This window comes from Dipodomys ordii, unplaced genomic scaffold (genome assembly GCF_000151885.1).
Source record: "Dipodomys ordii isolate 6190 unplaced genomic scaffold, Dord_2.0 Scaffold94, whole genome shotgun sequence".
Classification (NCBI taxonomy): Eukaryota; Metazoa; Chordata; class Mammalia; order Rodentia; family Heteromyidae; genus Dipodomys; species Dipodomys ordii.
This window is the reverse complement of record NW_012267310.1, coordinates 8523382-8541900: the sequence shown is the minus strand read 5'-3', so window position 1 is coordinate 8541900 and position 18519 is coordinate 8523382.

Below are 18519 nucleotides of genomic sequence, written 5' to 3'. Positions count from 1 at the left end.
TCCACATACTGAGGGAGGTATGGAAATTGGAACAAGGACAAAGTATACGAAGGCATGTGTGGAAGGGACTGTGGGGTGCATCAATAATCTTGTGTTCCTTTACATTTCAGAGACTTTCTGGCCATCAGACTAGTTTTTGCAGAAGGGTATGAGCAGAAGTGATATGAATCAGTTACAATTCATGTGGCTAAAGCATTCACTATGTCTGTCCTATTTCTTCTTCTGGTGTATCATTAAAGACTATATTTTAAAGATAATAGTGCAAGATGAAATAGAACTGGATCTTTCTATTATGTAGTAATCAGCTTCCCAGGAATGTTTAGATAAGGAGTAATAACATTAAATTTTACCTGAGCAAAAATTAAACATTTATTCTTATAGTCCACTGAGATTTCATATTTGCCTCATTATTTAGCCTATCTCAGCCTAGTTTTAATCAAAATGCAGTTCACAGACTAGTTTTCTTCTGCAAATGGACACCAATCTATGAAGAAATTAAGTACAGAAATTGAGAGGAAGTTTTTAGAAACCTTTATGGAAATTGGAAGCACAAATTTTGTGTCTGTTAAATTTATTTTTAAGAAATTTAGGTGTACATTTTGTTTTCATTGGCTTAAAAATTCGTTTTTCTAGTAATCTGTGCTTTTGGATTTTACAAAAGTATTGGTTTGTGGCAGATTGAAAATAACTTTAAAAAAACTTCGTTGTTTACCACTATGAGTTTGCTAAACATTGACTATTCTACCCTGACTAATACACCAAAGCAAAGTCAGAAATGTCTTCAAAATAGATTGAAAAGACTAAAGATAGTTCTCCCCGAAGGAAGAATACCACAGAGACCGTTTGAAACACAAGGCAAAAGACTCTGAATTTACTGTTTTAAATAAGTGATTGAAATCAATTTCCATGCATAATTATCCAAGATAATATTCTGTACCTTAAAATAAAATTATTAGTAAAATAGAAAATAACTCCAAATCACAATGAAAGTAAACAAAATTTTATATATACAGATATCTATATTTGTATGTGAAAATCTGAGGCATCTTCTATCTAGTAAAGGTATATCATCTTGAGATGTACACAGCTCATCTCACCACTTGCCTTTAAGTCTGGAACTTTGGTAGAGATAGATGAGGGAGTAATACTTCCCTCGTTTCCTTATTTACCCAAACGTATTTCTTTTTTTTTTAATTTTAGTTTTTTTTTAATTGTGAAAATACCGTGCAGAGGGGTTACAATTACATGGGCAAGGTAATGATAACATTTCTTATCAACATTGTTGCCTCTTCCTTTGTTTCCCTTTACCATCCCTTCCCATCTCCCCACCCCTTGCGTCCCCCCCCATGCCCTGTGCCAAAGTTGTAAAGTTCGTTTTTCAACATAACATCTTGTACATCTCATTGTTGCAATGGGTCCACCTGTATCCCTATTTAAACAATTTGTTTTTTTCCCTCCCCCTCCACAAAGTATACCAACATCAAATACAGTGAAAACAGGGGTTATACCATGGGGAAGGGGCATACAAAGCAACAAAGAAATCATAAATATGTTAGAAACAATAGCAAGAAAGATAAAAGATTTCAGTCCTTATCTTGGGGTTCATTTTGCCTAACATCAACCTAATCTGACCGTTTCTGCTTGTCTCAGACATATATTAGTTATTGCAAATAAGGGAAACCATAGGATCTATGTTTCTTTGGGCCTCGCTTCCTTCACTTAATGTAATTTTTCCAAGTCTTTCCATTTCCTAACCAATGGGGATATGTAAGCAACCCAGATGCCCCTCAGTAGATGAATGGATCAAGAAAATGTGGTATATATACACAATGGAGTCCTATGCCTCCATCAGAAAGAATGATATTGCTCCAAAGGTATTTCTAATTGAATACAAGAATGACAATATTCTTTCCCTTTTCAGTTTCATTGTATTTGATTGCTTATGATAAGGCAATTACGATGTTTGAAATCTCATGAGATTTTTAAAGTTCTGATCTTCAGGATTCCTTATGATGAGGCAGTCAAATACAGTTTCACTGAATTCTACTGAGGCTTCAACAGCTCATCCTCACCTGTGCTTAGGAAAATACAATGGTAATAATGAAAATCTTTCAGATGTTTCCTGCTTTTCAGTGTTGATGCTGAAACCCAGAGCTTTGTGCATGCTTATCCAGCAGTCTAACATTAAGCTACATCTCCAGCTAACATTGGGGATTCTTGTGAAACTTGAAGCTTCTTATCTTTACATACCCTCTACAATGAGTATAAGACCCATGGAAGAGATTTACATAGTTCTGGAATCCTGGTGATCATTTTGGTTATCACCATTTCCAGAGCCCCTCTAAGGGTAGAAAAGGTTTCTCAGAACACCTTCTCTCTACAATCCCAAATTAGAGTTGACCAGTGGGCAAAACTGTTGTGAAAACTGGAAGATAGAAATGAAACAAAAGCCATTACTACACCATAATTGTGTTGGACAAGCATCTAGTTCTAGACCACATACTCCCACTTTGTGGTAGGCTGGTTTCTTGTACTTTCTCACAATTGGAACTTTTTAATTCCTAAACCAGTGTGATACAGGTGTTCACAAATGTTTCAAGCAATATCAACTCTATTATCTCTAAGGTTCTCTAAAATTGAATGTTTGAATTTCAGCCTAAGAGATTTTTGGCAAAGGTTAGGCTAAGAAGCATTTTGAATGGAACTTCCATAGTTATTGAGTTATCATGAATGCAATCATTCTTACAATTGGTAGAAGTACAGTCTATGGCCATACCACCCTGAATGCGCCCGATCTCATCTGATCTCGGAAGCTAAGCAGGGTCGGGCCTGGTTAGTACTTGGATGGGACACAATAGATAGAAGTACAAATTAGGCCCAGTGAGGTCTACTGATATCTCATTTCCCAAGAGGGAATTTCTTTCAGATTATTATTATCTGACAAGAGATGACAATAGAATAGGGTAGAACCACATGACACAACTGCTATATGACTATTTTGCCCTACAGAAACAATAATGTATTTTATTTTATTTTTGAATTAGCATACATTTGTAATATGAGGGGTTGTCTTTGTAATATTTCCATAAATGCACACAGTGCACTGTGAGCAAATGTCTTGTGGTTTAACCTAGGGTGTGATAATCTTTATTCTAATGGAATTTTATTGGAGAAAATATAATTTTCTTTCCCATTTGGAAATGAGGGCTTCTCTTTCAAGAGCCCACTTTCTGTATGGGGAGAGTATTTGCAGAGAGAAGATAGGTAATTAATGACTCTCTAACTCCAGGCAAATCTATGGATTTGAAAACAGAAAAATGCCTTCAACAATAGTTTATTTCATGTTTTGCATTTATGAAATAATGTTCAAGGTCTAACAATCATATTGATAAGTATGTCTCAAAAATTTTGGAATCAAATCAACTACTTTTCTCCTATGTTAGGATTTCTCTGCCTTAACAGCATGGACATTTATTGTTGGGAAGAGTGGAGAAGGGAGCTACAGAGGGTGTGAAGGGTGCAGTCTTTTGCAATGTAGAATGTTTGTCAGCTTCCCTGGCCTTTACCAACTAGATGGTGATAGCTCTTCCCAGTTGTGACAACACTGCCAAATGTTTCCTCTGAATTTAGCCTCCCCATGGTTGAGACCTACTCTCCTAGACAAAACAGAAACATGATATTGCCTAGAGCTTACAGTCTTCTTAATATTAGCTTGTATTTCAACCTTCTACCTTACATTTGGTTTTCCTTCAGGATAGAGTGAAATCTTCTCAACAGCTCAGGAAGGAGATTGAATGGCATCAAACTGTGCAGGATATGCCAAAGAAACTATTTTAAGTGCATTGGCTGTAAAGAATCCAAGGGGGAAGCCATGTTTAATTGCTTCTGAGTAGCAATTTAGAATGAATTCACACTATATGCTGCTGCTGATGTTTATTTTTCTTTTAAATTAGATATTGCCTTCATCACCAGGAGATATTAGATTGGGTATCAATAAAAAAAAGACTACACAAGGGATAGGAAAGTAATCAACAAAACATTCCTTTATTTTCAAAATCAAGTGTAAGCTATTTTCACCTTAACTCACTGAAGCATAATTTAGAAGAATTCAAATCAAACAAAATGACTAATATTGAATCACTGTGCTCCCAAAACATGGCATAAACTTGAACTTCTTTATTCGTGGTACTCAATCTAAAATTGTTCTTATTTCATGTTGCTTTTCATAGATACTCTATACATAGCATAAACTAACAGGAAAAAGGAAGCACCAAAGTAGCAAATGGATAGCAACATACTCCTAAATGGGTTCTCTCGCATAGAATATCCATTCCCCATAGTCTGAGGAAAGCAGATCTATGACAGTCCAGCTGATGCTTTTATTTCAGCTGTCTACAGAGGAACTGGTTGTCAGAGATTCAGATGAAATATATTTTATTCTCTTAATTTCACAGGGACCACATATATTGTCCTTAAATCTATAAAATATATATTCTAATCCTTTACTACTTGGATACACATCTTCCTAAAAAAACTAAGAAAACATTAAGTGACACAAAATCTAGCAAATCTGAATTCAGACTACTTTGCATAGAGGATATAATCCCTTCCATAATTTCAGCGGTCTAATTACCCTGTGTTCTGATCACTATTATTCAATTCAATTGTGATCATGAATTCATCTCACAGAACTGACAGATGAGGTTGAATGTCATTGAACTAGATCAGCAAAAAACAAAACAAAACAAACAAATAACCAGTTTATTTTCTTCAAGTAAATCTATTGAATGAGGCTTTATAGATTTGGCGACTTTACCCACTCCAGAATTTAGCCACAGACACTTCTTATTCATCCCAATCTCGGCAGCATAATGCCTACTTACCTTCAAATTTACCAAAGAAAACCTCTTTTCTGTATGTCTGCCTTAATGCAGACATGGATTAGATTCCAGACCACCATAAGAAAGCAAATATAATGATAAAACGAAGGAAAAAAAAAGACTGTTTTTGGGTTTGTCTCCCAGGGCATATAAAGGTAATTTTGTACAATACTGTAGGCTATTACTTGGGTAACAGCATTATATCTATAAAGCAATTCGTGTACCTTAATTTAAACAATGTGTTGCTAAAAATGCTAATAATCATCAGCTATTAGAAAAATGCTGGTGAGATATTTGCTGGATAAAGAATGCCGCAAATTTGAAATTGTAAAAAATACAGTATCTGTAAAATGCTCCTAAAATGAAGTGCAAAAAAATGAGGCAGGCCTATATATTGAATTAGATAGTCATTTTCATATGCATTATTCCAGTCTAAGGAAATTTCTGAATGGACACTGGGGGAGTATTTCTAGTTTACAATAGGAAAGATTAAGGAACTATTTAAGGTAAAAAAATTAACAATATCTGTGAAAATCCTTGTGAGATAAGGTGAAGGATACTACTATTCCAATTTTAAGTGCAAGAAAACTACGACTGTGAATGTTGTGAACAGACCACAATCCAATCATAGAGGTAGTAATTAGGTGGCCGAACTGGGGACAAAATTCTGCTAACTAGTGGAGTGATATTTTCTCTATATCATACAGTAATGGAAGCAGATAGGAAAGTGTGGTGTCACTGTAAATACAGATTCTAGAACCTAGCAATGTATTTATTTAGCATCCTAAATGAACAAAGAAGAATATATCTTTCATATGTATGAAAGGAGACATCATTACATTCCTTCCTATGTTGGGAAATATATCATTGCTTATGTCAATTCAATTCTCAGAATCTGACATGGTACAAAAGTCATGTTAGTTACTTTGTCTTTAGGAGGGTAAGTGGGGACAAAAAAGGTGGAACAAAAGGAGAACAAGGGTTGGGAAGTTGGCTCAGTGGTAGAGTACTTGCCTCGCATGCATGAAGCCCTAGGTTCGATTCCTCAGCACCACATAAGCAGAAAAAACTGTGGCACTGTGGCTCAAGTGGTAAAGCGCTAGCCTTGAGCTGAAGAGCTGAGGGACTAGAGTTCAGCCCCCACTACTGGATCCAAAAAAAAAAGGTGAACAAATACAACAATGATACTCATTGGACATTATATGGAAAATAAACTATACATCTTGTGGGTAGGTATGGGAGGGAAAAACTGGGAGAGAGAGAAAGACGGAAGCGGAGACATAGTTCAAAAAGATTTGTACTCATTACCTGACTCATGTAACTGTAACCTCTCTGTATTTTACCTCTACAAGAACAATAAAAAATGTCATGAGTAGACAAAAAAGAAAAAAAGCTGGAGTTAAAAAATTAATTAAACGAGTGGCTTATACAAGCACCTATTACTATTATTTTTCTATTCTGAGAAGTATCATTTTTTCTGCAAAGGGAAACAGCCATAGAATAATTTATTTTGAATAAAAGGCTAAGAATAAAATCAGCTTCCAAGAAAAGTGGATCCTTTCTACTTTGGAAACACTCTCCACAATCTAAGCTTAATAAATCTTTTAAATTTGTAGTGTGGCCTTCTTCCATTTAAAGAAGACGACCCACAAGAAACAGAGATAGTCCTTGGGAAGCACACAGACTTACAGCCCTCTGTGAAGACATAAAATACTTGTTATCTGAGTGGAGACTTTCTCCCCACAACAGTGAGATTCTCTAAAGACCCTGATACATCGCTACTTTGTCACTTAGCTTGGCATTTTGAATGCACTCGTTAATAATCTTCAAAAGTACTAAAATATCTTGCCACAATATTTTGTATTATTAATGGCATGTCCAGTTTGCTGTGATTCCTTGTGATCCTTGTCCAAACCAGGAAAAGAGAAGGACAATCTAAGTCTCAAAACAACTAGAGCTGGAAAGGGGCTTTTGGTAAAGAGATTCATGACAGAAAAGTTACATAATAGTGAAGAACAAAACTTGAGACTGAGCTATCCCTCAATTAGTGGGAATCTTGAAAACATAGAGCAAAATATTGACTGAGTAATTTGTGTGAATAAGGGTTAGATTTGAGCCTTGTACACCAAAGAACCTCAGCCTCACATGGAAGTTGGAGAAAGGAAAGCTGAGCTTCCTTTCCTAGAAGTCTATGGTAATTCAGAAATGGACATGCTGGGTATCTAGGCAACTGGGATTGAGAGAGAATCACAGAGTAACTCTACACAAAACATGGAAACAAATGAGAAGGTAAGCTTTGCATCCACAAGAAGCATAGAAAGAACCATGGTAACAGAAACACATGAGGACTAACGAACAGTTGGGAAGGAAATTTTGGAAGATGCAACACATATAGTTTACTCAGATCCAAGTCTTCTTTCCCTGCAATGAGATTGAACTTGAACCATAAAGGAAAAGCAGGGATGAGGAAGAAAGTGAATGGATTCAGGCAGATTTTTCACTGCCCTGTAGAAATAGTTAAAAGAAATATATAATAGAAACAAGATTTTGTTACCTATCCAACACACATAAATATATGGACTCTGATTTTTCCCTGCTGCTTCCTTTCCATTGCAAAACAAATTAGTTTTGTACCTGCAGACTTCAAAGTTGATAATAACCATCAGCTGTGCATAAATCCATGTCCTTATTAATAATCCAGAAACCAGAGCTTTCAGACTGGCATTAAACTAGGGAAGCTCTTTTTTTGAAAGTAACTCTTTAACCATAATTTTCAAAAGTTAAGTATTTTCAAATAATTTCTGTATGTTAACAGTGCCAAAGTATGCATAATTAATCCATTCTCCAACTCCAAAATTATTTTGCAGCATATCCTAAGGAAATGTGCTATTCTTTACCTCTCATTCACAGATACATTTTCACAAAGACTGATAACTTTTGGAATACTGTGCAAAAAGTCTTATAGTTACACAAACAGAGTGGTGCTGTTTGGTGGATGAAGTTACTGCAAAAAATTTAGCAGATATGATTAGTTGAAAGACTGATTTAGAGAGGCCTTTATTCTAATTAAAAGTAGAGTTTAGTGTAGACTTGTTCCAATCATTAAGCACCCATTCTACGTCAGCTTCCTTCCTAACACATGTCCTTAGGTCTGTTTCTTTTCATCACAGTAAACCCACACTAAGCTACAATTGCACTTCAGGATGGGCCTTGTCTACTTTTGTTCACCCCAGTAACTCCAATCCTAGCGGAGTAAATATTTCCTAGATGAATTAATGTATTTGTAAACTGTTCATCTCACCAGTTTGTTCTCCAGTTTGCACTTGACAAGAAATTATCCTGCAGTACCTCCACATCTTCCCCGGTTCTGTGTCCTTTTCTCTTGGAGGATTGATGTTGTGATTCTAAGGGAATTCCGCAAACCTCTTGTTTTCTTGACTCATTTTCTTTCCTCTGGGTTAAGAAGCTAGGGTAATTAGAATAAGATGAATGTCTTACATCTCTATAAGTGCCAGTTAGAAGTCTCTGGAAGCAGTATCATCTCTGCTTGCTCTCTATGTGGTCATTTAGTGGTGGCACTCAAGATAAAGTTCTGACCTTTAATGGACAGCAAGGTTGAGCAAGAGTATAGGCTCTAGAGTTTCTCTTAGGAAAAAAAACAGGAGTTCCCCCAAGATTCAGATCTGATATTCTGAATTCCTCCTTTCTGTCTGGCTAAGGAGGTAAAAACAGACCCATTCCTATTGATATTTAACCCTTTATGGTAATATGTCTGCAGAAATTTTTCCCAAATTGAACTTCTTATACTAATACACTGGAAAAGGTTATGACATTACCTGTATAGTGCTAAAACAACATTTGAAAAATGTGATCCACGTAGTAATATCCTGAAGGAAAAACAAAGGAAAACAAAACAGTACCTCATTTCCAGAATCTCATAAGAATATAGAACTACACAAATATCTAGATTGAGTTAGTTGGTCAGTTCAAGAATAAAAGAAAACAAAACTAATTTTGCTGCTGTTGAATTTCCACTAAATTGCCTGACTGTAACAGATGTTTACATGGCATAGAAAAATGTACATGCTAAAAGGTTTGAAATTGTATTCCAAGGCCTATGATTTCTTTTTCCTTTGCAATGAAGTTATTTGGCTGTTAATTGAAATGACCAAATTGCCTAAATATTGCACAAATAATTATATATATGTATGTCCATATCAATCTCTAATGCTATCATCTACATATGTATACACGCATATATACATAGATAGATAGATAGAGATAGATAATCTCATCTCTCAAAAAAGATTTCCAACTTGTTAGCCCCATGCCTTCCTTTTAATTATATCCAGGCTGCTAAATTTGCCATCAAGGATTTTTTTTGGGTCCGGTCGTGGGGCCTGAACTCTGGGCCTGGGTGCTGTCCCTCAGCTCTTCAGCTCAAGGCTAGCGCTCTACCACTTGAGCCACAGTGCCACTTCCGGCTTTTTTCTTTTTGCTTATGTGGTGCTGAGGAACCAAACCCAGGCCTCATGCATGCAAGGCAAGCGCTCTACCACTGAGCCACCTTCCCAGCCCTGCCATCAAGGATTTTTATGCCCTCTATGTGAAGCATTTGGGGAACACAACTGTTGCCTTTAAAACATCCTGCTTCACTGTTATCTAGCAACTTTAGCCAGAGTAAGACAAAAGGTTTGAAAGGCAGCTGGGCAGCACCATCTTCATTCCAAGTGTTAATGTGCTATCTGTGTAATTTCATCTGCTCATTCTAAATACCAAACTCCGTTTCCAGAAGTTAATTGGTTTTCTTTCCTTTTTGTTTTTATTTTTAATTTAAATGTATTAACAGATTTTGTTTGCATTTTAATCTTCTCAGTTTTGGCAAGATGCACCTTTCAATTATAATTATTTGGGCTCACCATGGGACTTACGTATTTTAAAGATCACAATAATTAGCTCTCAAGTAAAAATGCATTTTATTCTTCGTCAAGAGTATTATCAGCAAGCATATCCAAATGATTTTCACACAGTTTCAGCGCATTTGTAATTCAGAGTACAGCCAAGACCATTGTGCTTTTTTATTAAAGATCCATTGTATTGACATTAATTTGCCCAATTGGTAAACCAAAGATAATTTAGATCCAAATATTCTGACTTATAACTATACTCTTTATTTCTCTTCTTCCTCCTGCCCCTCCCCTCCCCCTCCCCCTCCCTCTCCTCCTCCTCCCTCCCTCCCTCCTCCTCCTCCTCCTTCTTCTTCTCTTTCTTCCTCCTCCTCCTCCTTCTCCTTCTCTTTCTCCTCCTCTTCCTCCTTCTCCTTCTTCTTCTCCCTCTTCTTCCTCTTTCTCTCTCACACACACTGGTGATCAGGAATTACAGTAAGCCAATATTGTTATCAAAAGTTAATATAACCTCCTACCACTAAAAGTCACTGTAGTTTAACCCTCTATAAAGGCCTTCTAACCTAGTTGTTTGGGAATCCTTGGGAGTGTTTCAGGAGAACTAATGTATCAGTATGGCAACATAGGAATATCTCTTACATGCAGTGATGCCAGCTGCTGAGGCCTCCTTCCCTCCCTCAACTGCTGTTACAATGTGACTGTTGTCATTGCTTTCTTATTGCTGCCAAGTTAGCCATGCTTGATCACCTTTACCCTTCATTATTTGGCTGTCACATATGACAATGCCTGTCTTCCCCTGAAGTAATACTGGTATGTGGACTTTACACAGTATTGGCATGGCAGGGCTCCATTCTCAACCTTTGCCTTCCTATTATAGTTTATTACCAAGTAGTGCTTTCTGCGATGTTTCCATGTTTCCTGAGGTTATTTCCCTTCCTAGTTTTATCACTGGAGGCTCCTCTCTGCTAGGGTTTAGACATCCTTTTTCAGGATTCCTGAAAAAAAAGGAATGGTAGGAACATCCAGAGTGGAGAAATCCCATGTCTGCATCTCTTTTCTTCTATGAATCATCTAAGGTATCCTGGGAACAATGTTATGTTTGAAAATTCCAGATGTAAATTCAATATAGTAAAACCAGGAGAGCTGTGTTAAAGATATAACTTGTGTTACACTGGAGAAATTCTGGAATGTGTAAAACCTCTTTCTCTGTCTCTGTCTATCTCTCCACCTCTGTCTCTGTCTCTCTCTGTCTCTGTCTCTCTCTGTGTCTTTGTCTCTCTCTTTCTGTGCATGTGGGGACACACAATAACACAACATATCACATCTATCACCAGGGGAAGATAAAAGACAGCTGTAGTGTTGTAGTTCAAAGCATTAAATCCGAGCTCTTTCACTTGCTGGCTTTGTGAGCCTAGACCAGTCAGTAACCTACATGTGCTTCATGCTTCTCATTTTTAAAAATGTGAATAATAATAGTACCCACTTCCCAGGGTTTAATGTGATTAGGCAAACTAATCCCTGCAAAATGTTTTGAACGGTACCTGGCACACAGCAAGTGCTACGCTAGTGCTGCCTGTGATGATAGTAATGGTTTTCTCTGAGTGCTGCAATTATTCTTTCTGGTCATCAAGGTGGTAGGGATGCAAACTGTGAGTGAAATAGGTAAATATCTTAACCACAGAGGAAGGCCATAATAAATAGAAATACATATGATTTTTAGGAAGTAGTAAATGTAGAGAAACAAAAAAATAAGGAAGTAAAAGAAAAAAGTAATATTAAAGTTTGAAAGAAGAACTTTGAAATTATTCTCATGAGTGCATTATTTATTTGTTTATTTCTGTCAGTCATGGCACTTGAAATCTTGGTCTGGGCACCGTCCCTCAGCTCTTCAGCTCAATGCAAGCAGTCTACCACTTGAGCCACGATGCCACTTTAGGTTTTCTGGTGGTTAATTGGAGATAAGAGTCTCACAGACATTTCAACTTGGGCTGACTTTGAAGTGTGATCCTCAGATCTCAGCCTCCTGCATAGCTAGGATTATAGGCATGAGCCACCAGTGCCTGGCTATTTATTCTTTTCAAAAAAAATTGTTTATTTATTTTTATTTTCTTTGTTTTATATTCCTTTTATATTCCTTACAGTTACATAAATAAGATAATAATTACATTTCTTGTCAAACTTGTTACTCCTTCCCTCATTGTGCTGGTACTGGGGCTTGATCTCAGGGCCTAGGTGCTGTCTCAGCTTTTTCTTTCAAGGCTCATGCTCTACCACTTGAGCCAAATCTCCAGTGGAACTTGGTATTTTTTTCAGTTTTTTTTTAAATCGTAAAGGTGTTGTACAGGGGGGTTTCAGTTATAAAAGTAAGGTTATTTCTTTTTGAACAGTGCTATCCTTTCCCTCATTTTCTCCTGCTTTCCCCCACCCCTGTGACTACCCTCTCCCCCCAAATTATAAAGTTCATTTCCAACATTCCACTGGAACTTTTGCATGGCATTCCATGTCTACTTCTCTTAAAAATTCTTATTGTTTCTATTGCAGATAAAAAGACAGTAAATGATACTAAACAAGCTACCTATATACTTATACAATGAGAACTGAAACCATACACTGTTTTCTGTTTACATTAAACGTTGACAGACTACAACCCATGGCCAAATCTTGCTCACTGTCTTTTTTTCTGCAAATAAATTTGGAATACAGCCATGTCTATTTGTTTTCAAGTTGTTTATATTTATATTTTTGTACGACAATAGAAGTTGAATAGTTGAAAGAGATTTAATAGTTTAAATGCCTAGAGATTTTTTTATTGTTTTCCTTCTGCCTTTTACATACTTCTTGCCCATATCAGAATTTCTCTTTTAGGGCACTGTTGCCATATTTAGATAAAGAATTTTTTGTAATTAAGATTTGTTCTCTGCATTATATGGTGTTTAGCTATATCCCTGGATGACCCCTATCAACCAAATGCCAGTAGGATCCCACTTTCCAACTTGTAACAACTGCCTTTTCTCTCTTTCTTATCTTTTTTTTTTGTCGGTCATCGGGCCTGAACTCTGGGCCTGGGCGCTGTCCCTCAGCTCTTCAGCTGAAGGCTAGTGCTCTACCACTTGAGCCATAGCACCACTTCTGGCTTTTTCTTCTTAGGTGGTGCTGAGGAATCAAACGCAGGGACTCATGCATGCAAGGAAAGCATTCTACCACTAAGCCACTTTCTCAGCCCCAACAACTGCCTTTTCTTAAATGCAAAGAGCCACATCTGAGAAACACTGAGAAGCCTTTGCTGTCTAGCTATCTACATAGTATTACTTTTAGTATTCTAGACCATAATTGCCAAGGCAAACCATATTGTGCCTTAAGGGAAATCTATACAGGACCATGCGCTCTTTAACAGAAAACATTAACGATTTAAGTCCTAACCTGGATAATATCTGAATTCTGAAAAAAATATATGTGTCCTACTTATCCTTAATCAAGCTCCTACATCACAAACCCATCTTAAACTTAAATTCTGAACAACAAAATCTGACCTCCTCTTTCCCTAAGATAAGATCATTCTATAAAGGTGGTACTTTCTTTAAACATGGTATGCCACAAGTTTTGATGTTTCCTCTCGCCAGGCTATACTGGGGATATTAACTTGCTGACATTTGAGTCTACTTTTCTCAGAACAATCTACATATATTTAGGCAATTATACCTGAAGTACCCTTCTTCTTCTAAAATACTACGTTGAGACTAGGGGGGACCAGGATAGCGATGGGGCAGTAGGGAAATGCCACAGCTCTCCCCAACCAAAAAGAGAGTTTGAGTTCCAACGCTTAATTTCCCCAAGAGACCAACAACAACAAAAAGACGAACAACAAAAAGAGAAAAACAAGAGGTAGAAAATAACAAAAAAGAAAGAGGAAAAGAAGAATTTCAGAACAGAGAAGAGCGAAGACCCCTCCCCCAACTTTCACTGGCCTTGTGGCAGCGTGCCAAGCCGGGGCCAGCCAGAGCCCCAGAGACACAGGGGGCCGCCTGCAGATCACCTGCACAGAAGCCACCTGAGGTACCGGGGTCAGACCCACTGATTTTGATGACCCGGCCGGGGTCGCCCGGGTCCCATAGGCACAAGGGGCTGCCTGCAGATCACCCGCGCAGAAGCTGCATGAGGTACGGGTGTCAGACCCACTGATTGAGGCAGAGGCCGCTGGGGTCAGATCACCCGCGCAGAAGCCACCTGAGCATGGACACTGTGGACCAGACAGCTTCAACAGAGGCAGAGACAGAAAAGAATCACACAGAGCCACCACCGCCCAGCCCACCCCAACTGAACTCGGATTGCAACAGCAACTGATGACCTACACCACACAGAAACAACTAGCTCCAGGGTGAGTACCCCACAGGGGACAGTGTGTCCCTCAAGGGAGACCAGAGCTGGAGGGAATCCCCAGACCCTGACCCAGACTCCCTACCCCAACACCCGGACCACAAGACCCACTAAAACTGGGAACTGTTCAAGAGCTCCACCAGCCCATGGAGCTCACTCCGCTGGCCAGGCTAGAGCAAGAGCACCCTGGAAGGGAACTTAAATGCCAAGCCAGGAACAGAGCCCCTGGGTCAAGACAACCAACAGTAGAAGAAATTTGAACTGTGTATCTCAGGCTGCATAACCTAGGTGGTATACACAGCAGCATAGGCCCAACAAGCACGCTCCAGGCGGGGGCCGGAACCAGGCCTGGGGATCTGGCTCCTGAACAACACAACCAACTCCTCCCAACTGAAGTCAAAAGCTGAGCATACGCCTCAGCAGAGGGGAGAAAAACAGGGAACTGCACCCCCTGGGAAGCACGCCTGTGACAACAAAAGACCTGGAGGCTCAGGGCAAGAGAAGCCCAAACCCCACCAAAACCCCACTCATATACTCTAGGCTGAGAATTGGGCAACACAGGCCGCCAGCACCTGATAGTAGGCAGGAGCTCAGGCTGATAAGGTGGCTCAGCAGTAGAGTGATAGTCTTGGATGCATGAGGCCCTGGATCTGATTCCTCAGCATCACAAAAGCAAAAAGGGTCAGAAGGGGTGCTGTGGCTCAAATTGTATGGTGCCAGCCTTGAGCTGAAGAGCTGAGGGACAGCACCCAAACCTAGAGTTCAAGCCCACAACCAGCCCCAAACAAACAAACAAACAAAATCAGGAGCCCATAGCAGACTCCAGCATCTGGGACAGTGCATCCAGAGCATCTGATCTTGCCAAGAGCACCCGTAGGAGCAAACACGAGCAGTCTAGGCTGCTCAACCCTTACAAAGGCGGGAATTGCCAGCGATCTACAGCAGAGAGCCGAGAATCCTAAGTAGGTCAGACCAGCAGCTGGAAGTAGACTCCCAACAGAACCCAGATCAGGCACAGACTCTCTCTACCAATACAGAATCAACAACCAAGCAAAGACAGACACACCAAAACAAAATTGCAGATTAGTCTCCTGAACCCCCATGCGAAAATCACAGAGAAAAATTACAAGGTTTACCACCACCCAGGATAGCAAGCTCACCTCAAAAGCCAGCAGCCACGCAGGGGAGAGCCCCAGTGGGAGCAAAGCAGGAATGGAAGACAAAAGCTACATCCAAGGGTTGCTGGAGGCAATGACTCAAGAAATAAAGCAAGAAATAGATCAGAATTTGAAAGAGCACAAGGATGAACTATCAAAAGAGGTACAGGATATCAAACAAGAGATGCATGCAAAAATAGAAGCTGCACAAACCTCAGTAAGAAGTGAGATAAATGCCAAATTAGAGGTAATACATACTGATCTCACCTCACCTCATTAAAGGTAAGATCAGTACTTTGAGAACCAACATCGAATCCATAAAGGAATCCATTTCCTCCACGCAAACCACAATAGACGCCACAGTCAACAGAGTGAACGAAATGGAAGGTAGAGTGTCAGATACAGAAGACAGAATACACCAACTGGACCAAAAAGTGACAGATATGGAAAAATCACTCAAATTAAGCAAAGGGAAATTCAAGAGCAAGAAGATAATGCCAAGAAATTTAACCTTCGTATAATTGGAGTGGACGAAGGTGAGGAATTCCAGAACAAGGGAATGCAACACCTATTCAACAAGATAATCGGTGAAATTTTTCCCCACCTCAAAAAAGAACACCTTGCCCACATAACAGAAGCATATAGAACACCCAACAAGCAAGATCCTAGGAGAAACACTTCTAGACACATTATAGTAAAAATGATAGATCTGAATAATAATGAAACAATCTTGCATGCAGCAAAAATGAAGAAGGAGCTATACTACAATGGGAAAAAAATTGGAATCACTGCAGATCTCTCCATACAAACAATGAACACAAGAAAGGCCTGGGAAAGCACCATACGAGCGCTGAAAGCCAATAACTGCCAACCCAGACTGTTATACCCGGCAAAGCTAGCATTCACATTCGATGGAGAACTGAAAATTTTAAATAGCAAAGAAAAACTAAATGAATACATAAACATTAAGCCAGCATTACAAAGAATTCTAACAGGGGGGACACAACCTGAAGAAAGCAACCAGGAACTGGGACCTGCCCCAGACAGGCATTAATCAAAGTCTAACTGAGCAAGCACAGGAGGAAAGGAAAGAAGAAAAACTAAGGAAAATGGAATGACAGGGACAACAATGCATCTTTCTATACTTTCTCTTAATATTAATGGGCTTAATTCACCAATCAAAAGAAAATGAACTGCAGACTGGATCAGAAAACAAGACCCATCCATCTGTTGCCTTCAGGAGACCCACCACTCAGCCAAACATACAAACAAATTCAGAGTAAAGGGTTGAAAAAAGATCTACCATGCAAATGCCCCCAGTAAGAAAGCAGGTGTAGCTATCCCGATATCTGACAAAATAAACTTTTCATTAAAATCAGTACAGAAAGACAAGGATGGACACTACATATTAATACAGGGAACAATCCAAGAAGAGGATATTACCATCATCAACTTATATGCCCCAAATATTGGTGCACCCAGATATGTTAAACAAATGCTCTCAAACTTACATAATAAAATAGATCCCAATACGATAATACTAGGAGACTTTAACACGCCACTCTCACCAAAGGACAGGTCTACCAACCAGAGGACTGGCGAAGAAGCTACTGAATTAAGTGAGGCCATACTTCAAGCAGAATTAACTGACATCTACCGAGTATTTCACCTTAAAACAACACAGTACACATTCTTCTCAGCAGCTCATGGAACTTTCTCCAAAATAGACCATATCATAGTTCATGCAAGGAACTTAAGCAAATACAAAGGGATTGACATAATCCCCTGTATCCTATCTGACCACAGTGGAATCAAGCTAGTTCTCAATAACAAAGCATACCGCAGAAATTTCTCTAATACATGGAAATTGAACAGCACACTCCTTAGCAATGCCTGGGTAACGGAAGAGATCAGAGAAGAAATAAAACATTTCCTACAACTCAATGAAAATGAAAACACCTCACAAAGAAACTTGTGTGATACAGCAAAAGCAGTCCTGAGGGGCAAATTTATTGCCCTCAGTGCCCACACCAAGAGAATGGAGACAGACCAAGTAAATAATCTCATGTTGCAATTAAAACAGCTAGAAAAACAAGAAAAAATGGAACCTAACGTTACTAGACGAAGCCAGATAACCAAATTAAGAGCAAAGATTAACCAATTAGAAAATCAGAAAACCATAACCAAAATAAACCAAACAAAAAGCTGGTTCTTTGAAAAAATAAACAAAATTGATGGCCCATTGCCAAGATTAATTAAAAAGAGAGGAAACCCATATTAACAGGATTAGGAATGCCACGGGAAAAATCACAACACCTACCCAAGATATCCAAACAATTCTAACAGACTACTTTAAAAAGTTATACTCGCTAAAGGAAGAAAACCTGGCAGAAATGGATACATTTTTAGAGAAATACGTGTTGCCCAAACTGAGCAAAGAAGAAGTAAACCAATTAAATAAGCCAATATTCTACAATGAGATACAGGAAGCTATCAAAAGTCTTCCAACAAAAAAAAAAAAAAGCCCAGGACCATATGGATTCACAACGGAATTCTATAAGACCTTTAAAGAAGAACTAATACCCATACTCCTCAAGCTCTTCAGAGAAGTATAAAAGGAGGGAGCTATCCCAAACTCATTCTACAATGCCAATATCACACTCATCCCCAAACAAGGCAAAGACCCAACAAAAAAAGACAACTACAGACCAATCTCCTTGATGAACACAGATGCAAAGATCCTTAACAAGATTCTAGCTAACAGAATCCAGAAACACATAAAAAAAATCATACACTATGACCAGGTAGGCTTCATCCCAGAGATGCAGGGATGGTTTAACGTACGTAAGTCAATAAATGTAATCCAACACATCAACAGAGCCAAGGTCAAGAATCACATGATTATTGCCACAGATGCAGAAAAGGCCTTTGATAAAATTCAACATTCATTCATATTAAAAGCTTTGGAGAAAATGGGAATAGAAGGAACATTTCTAAAAACAATAAAAGCCATTTATGACAGACCAATAGCCAATATTATACTTAATGGGGAAAAGCTACAACCAATTCTCCTAAATTCAGGAACAAGGCAAGGATGCCCACTGTCTCCACTCCTCTTCAATCTAGTCCTGGAACCCTTAGCCAGGGCAATAAGGCAAGAAAAAGACATTAAAGGGATCCGCATAGGGAAAGAAGAAGTTAAAC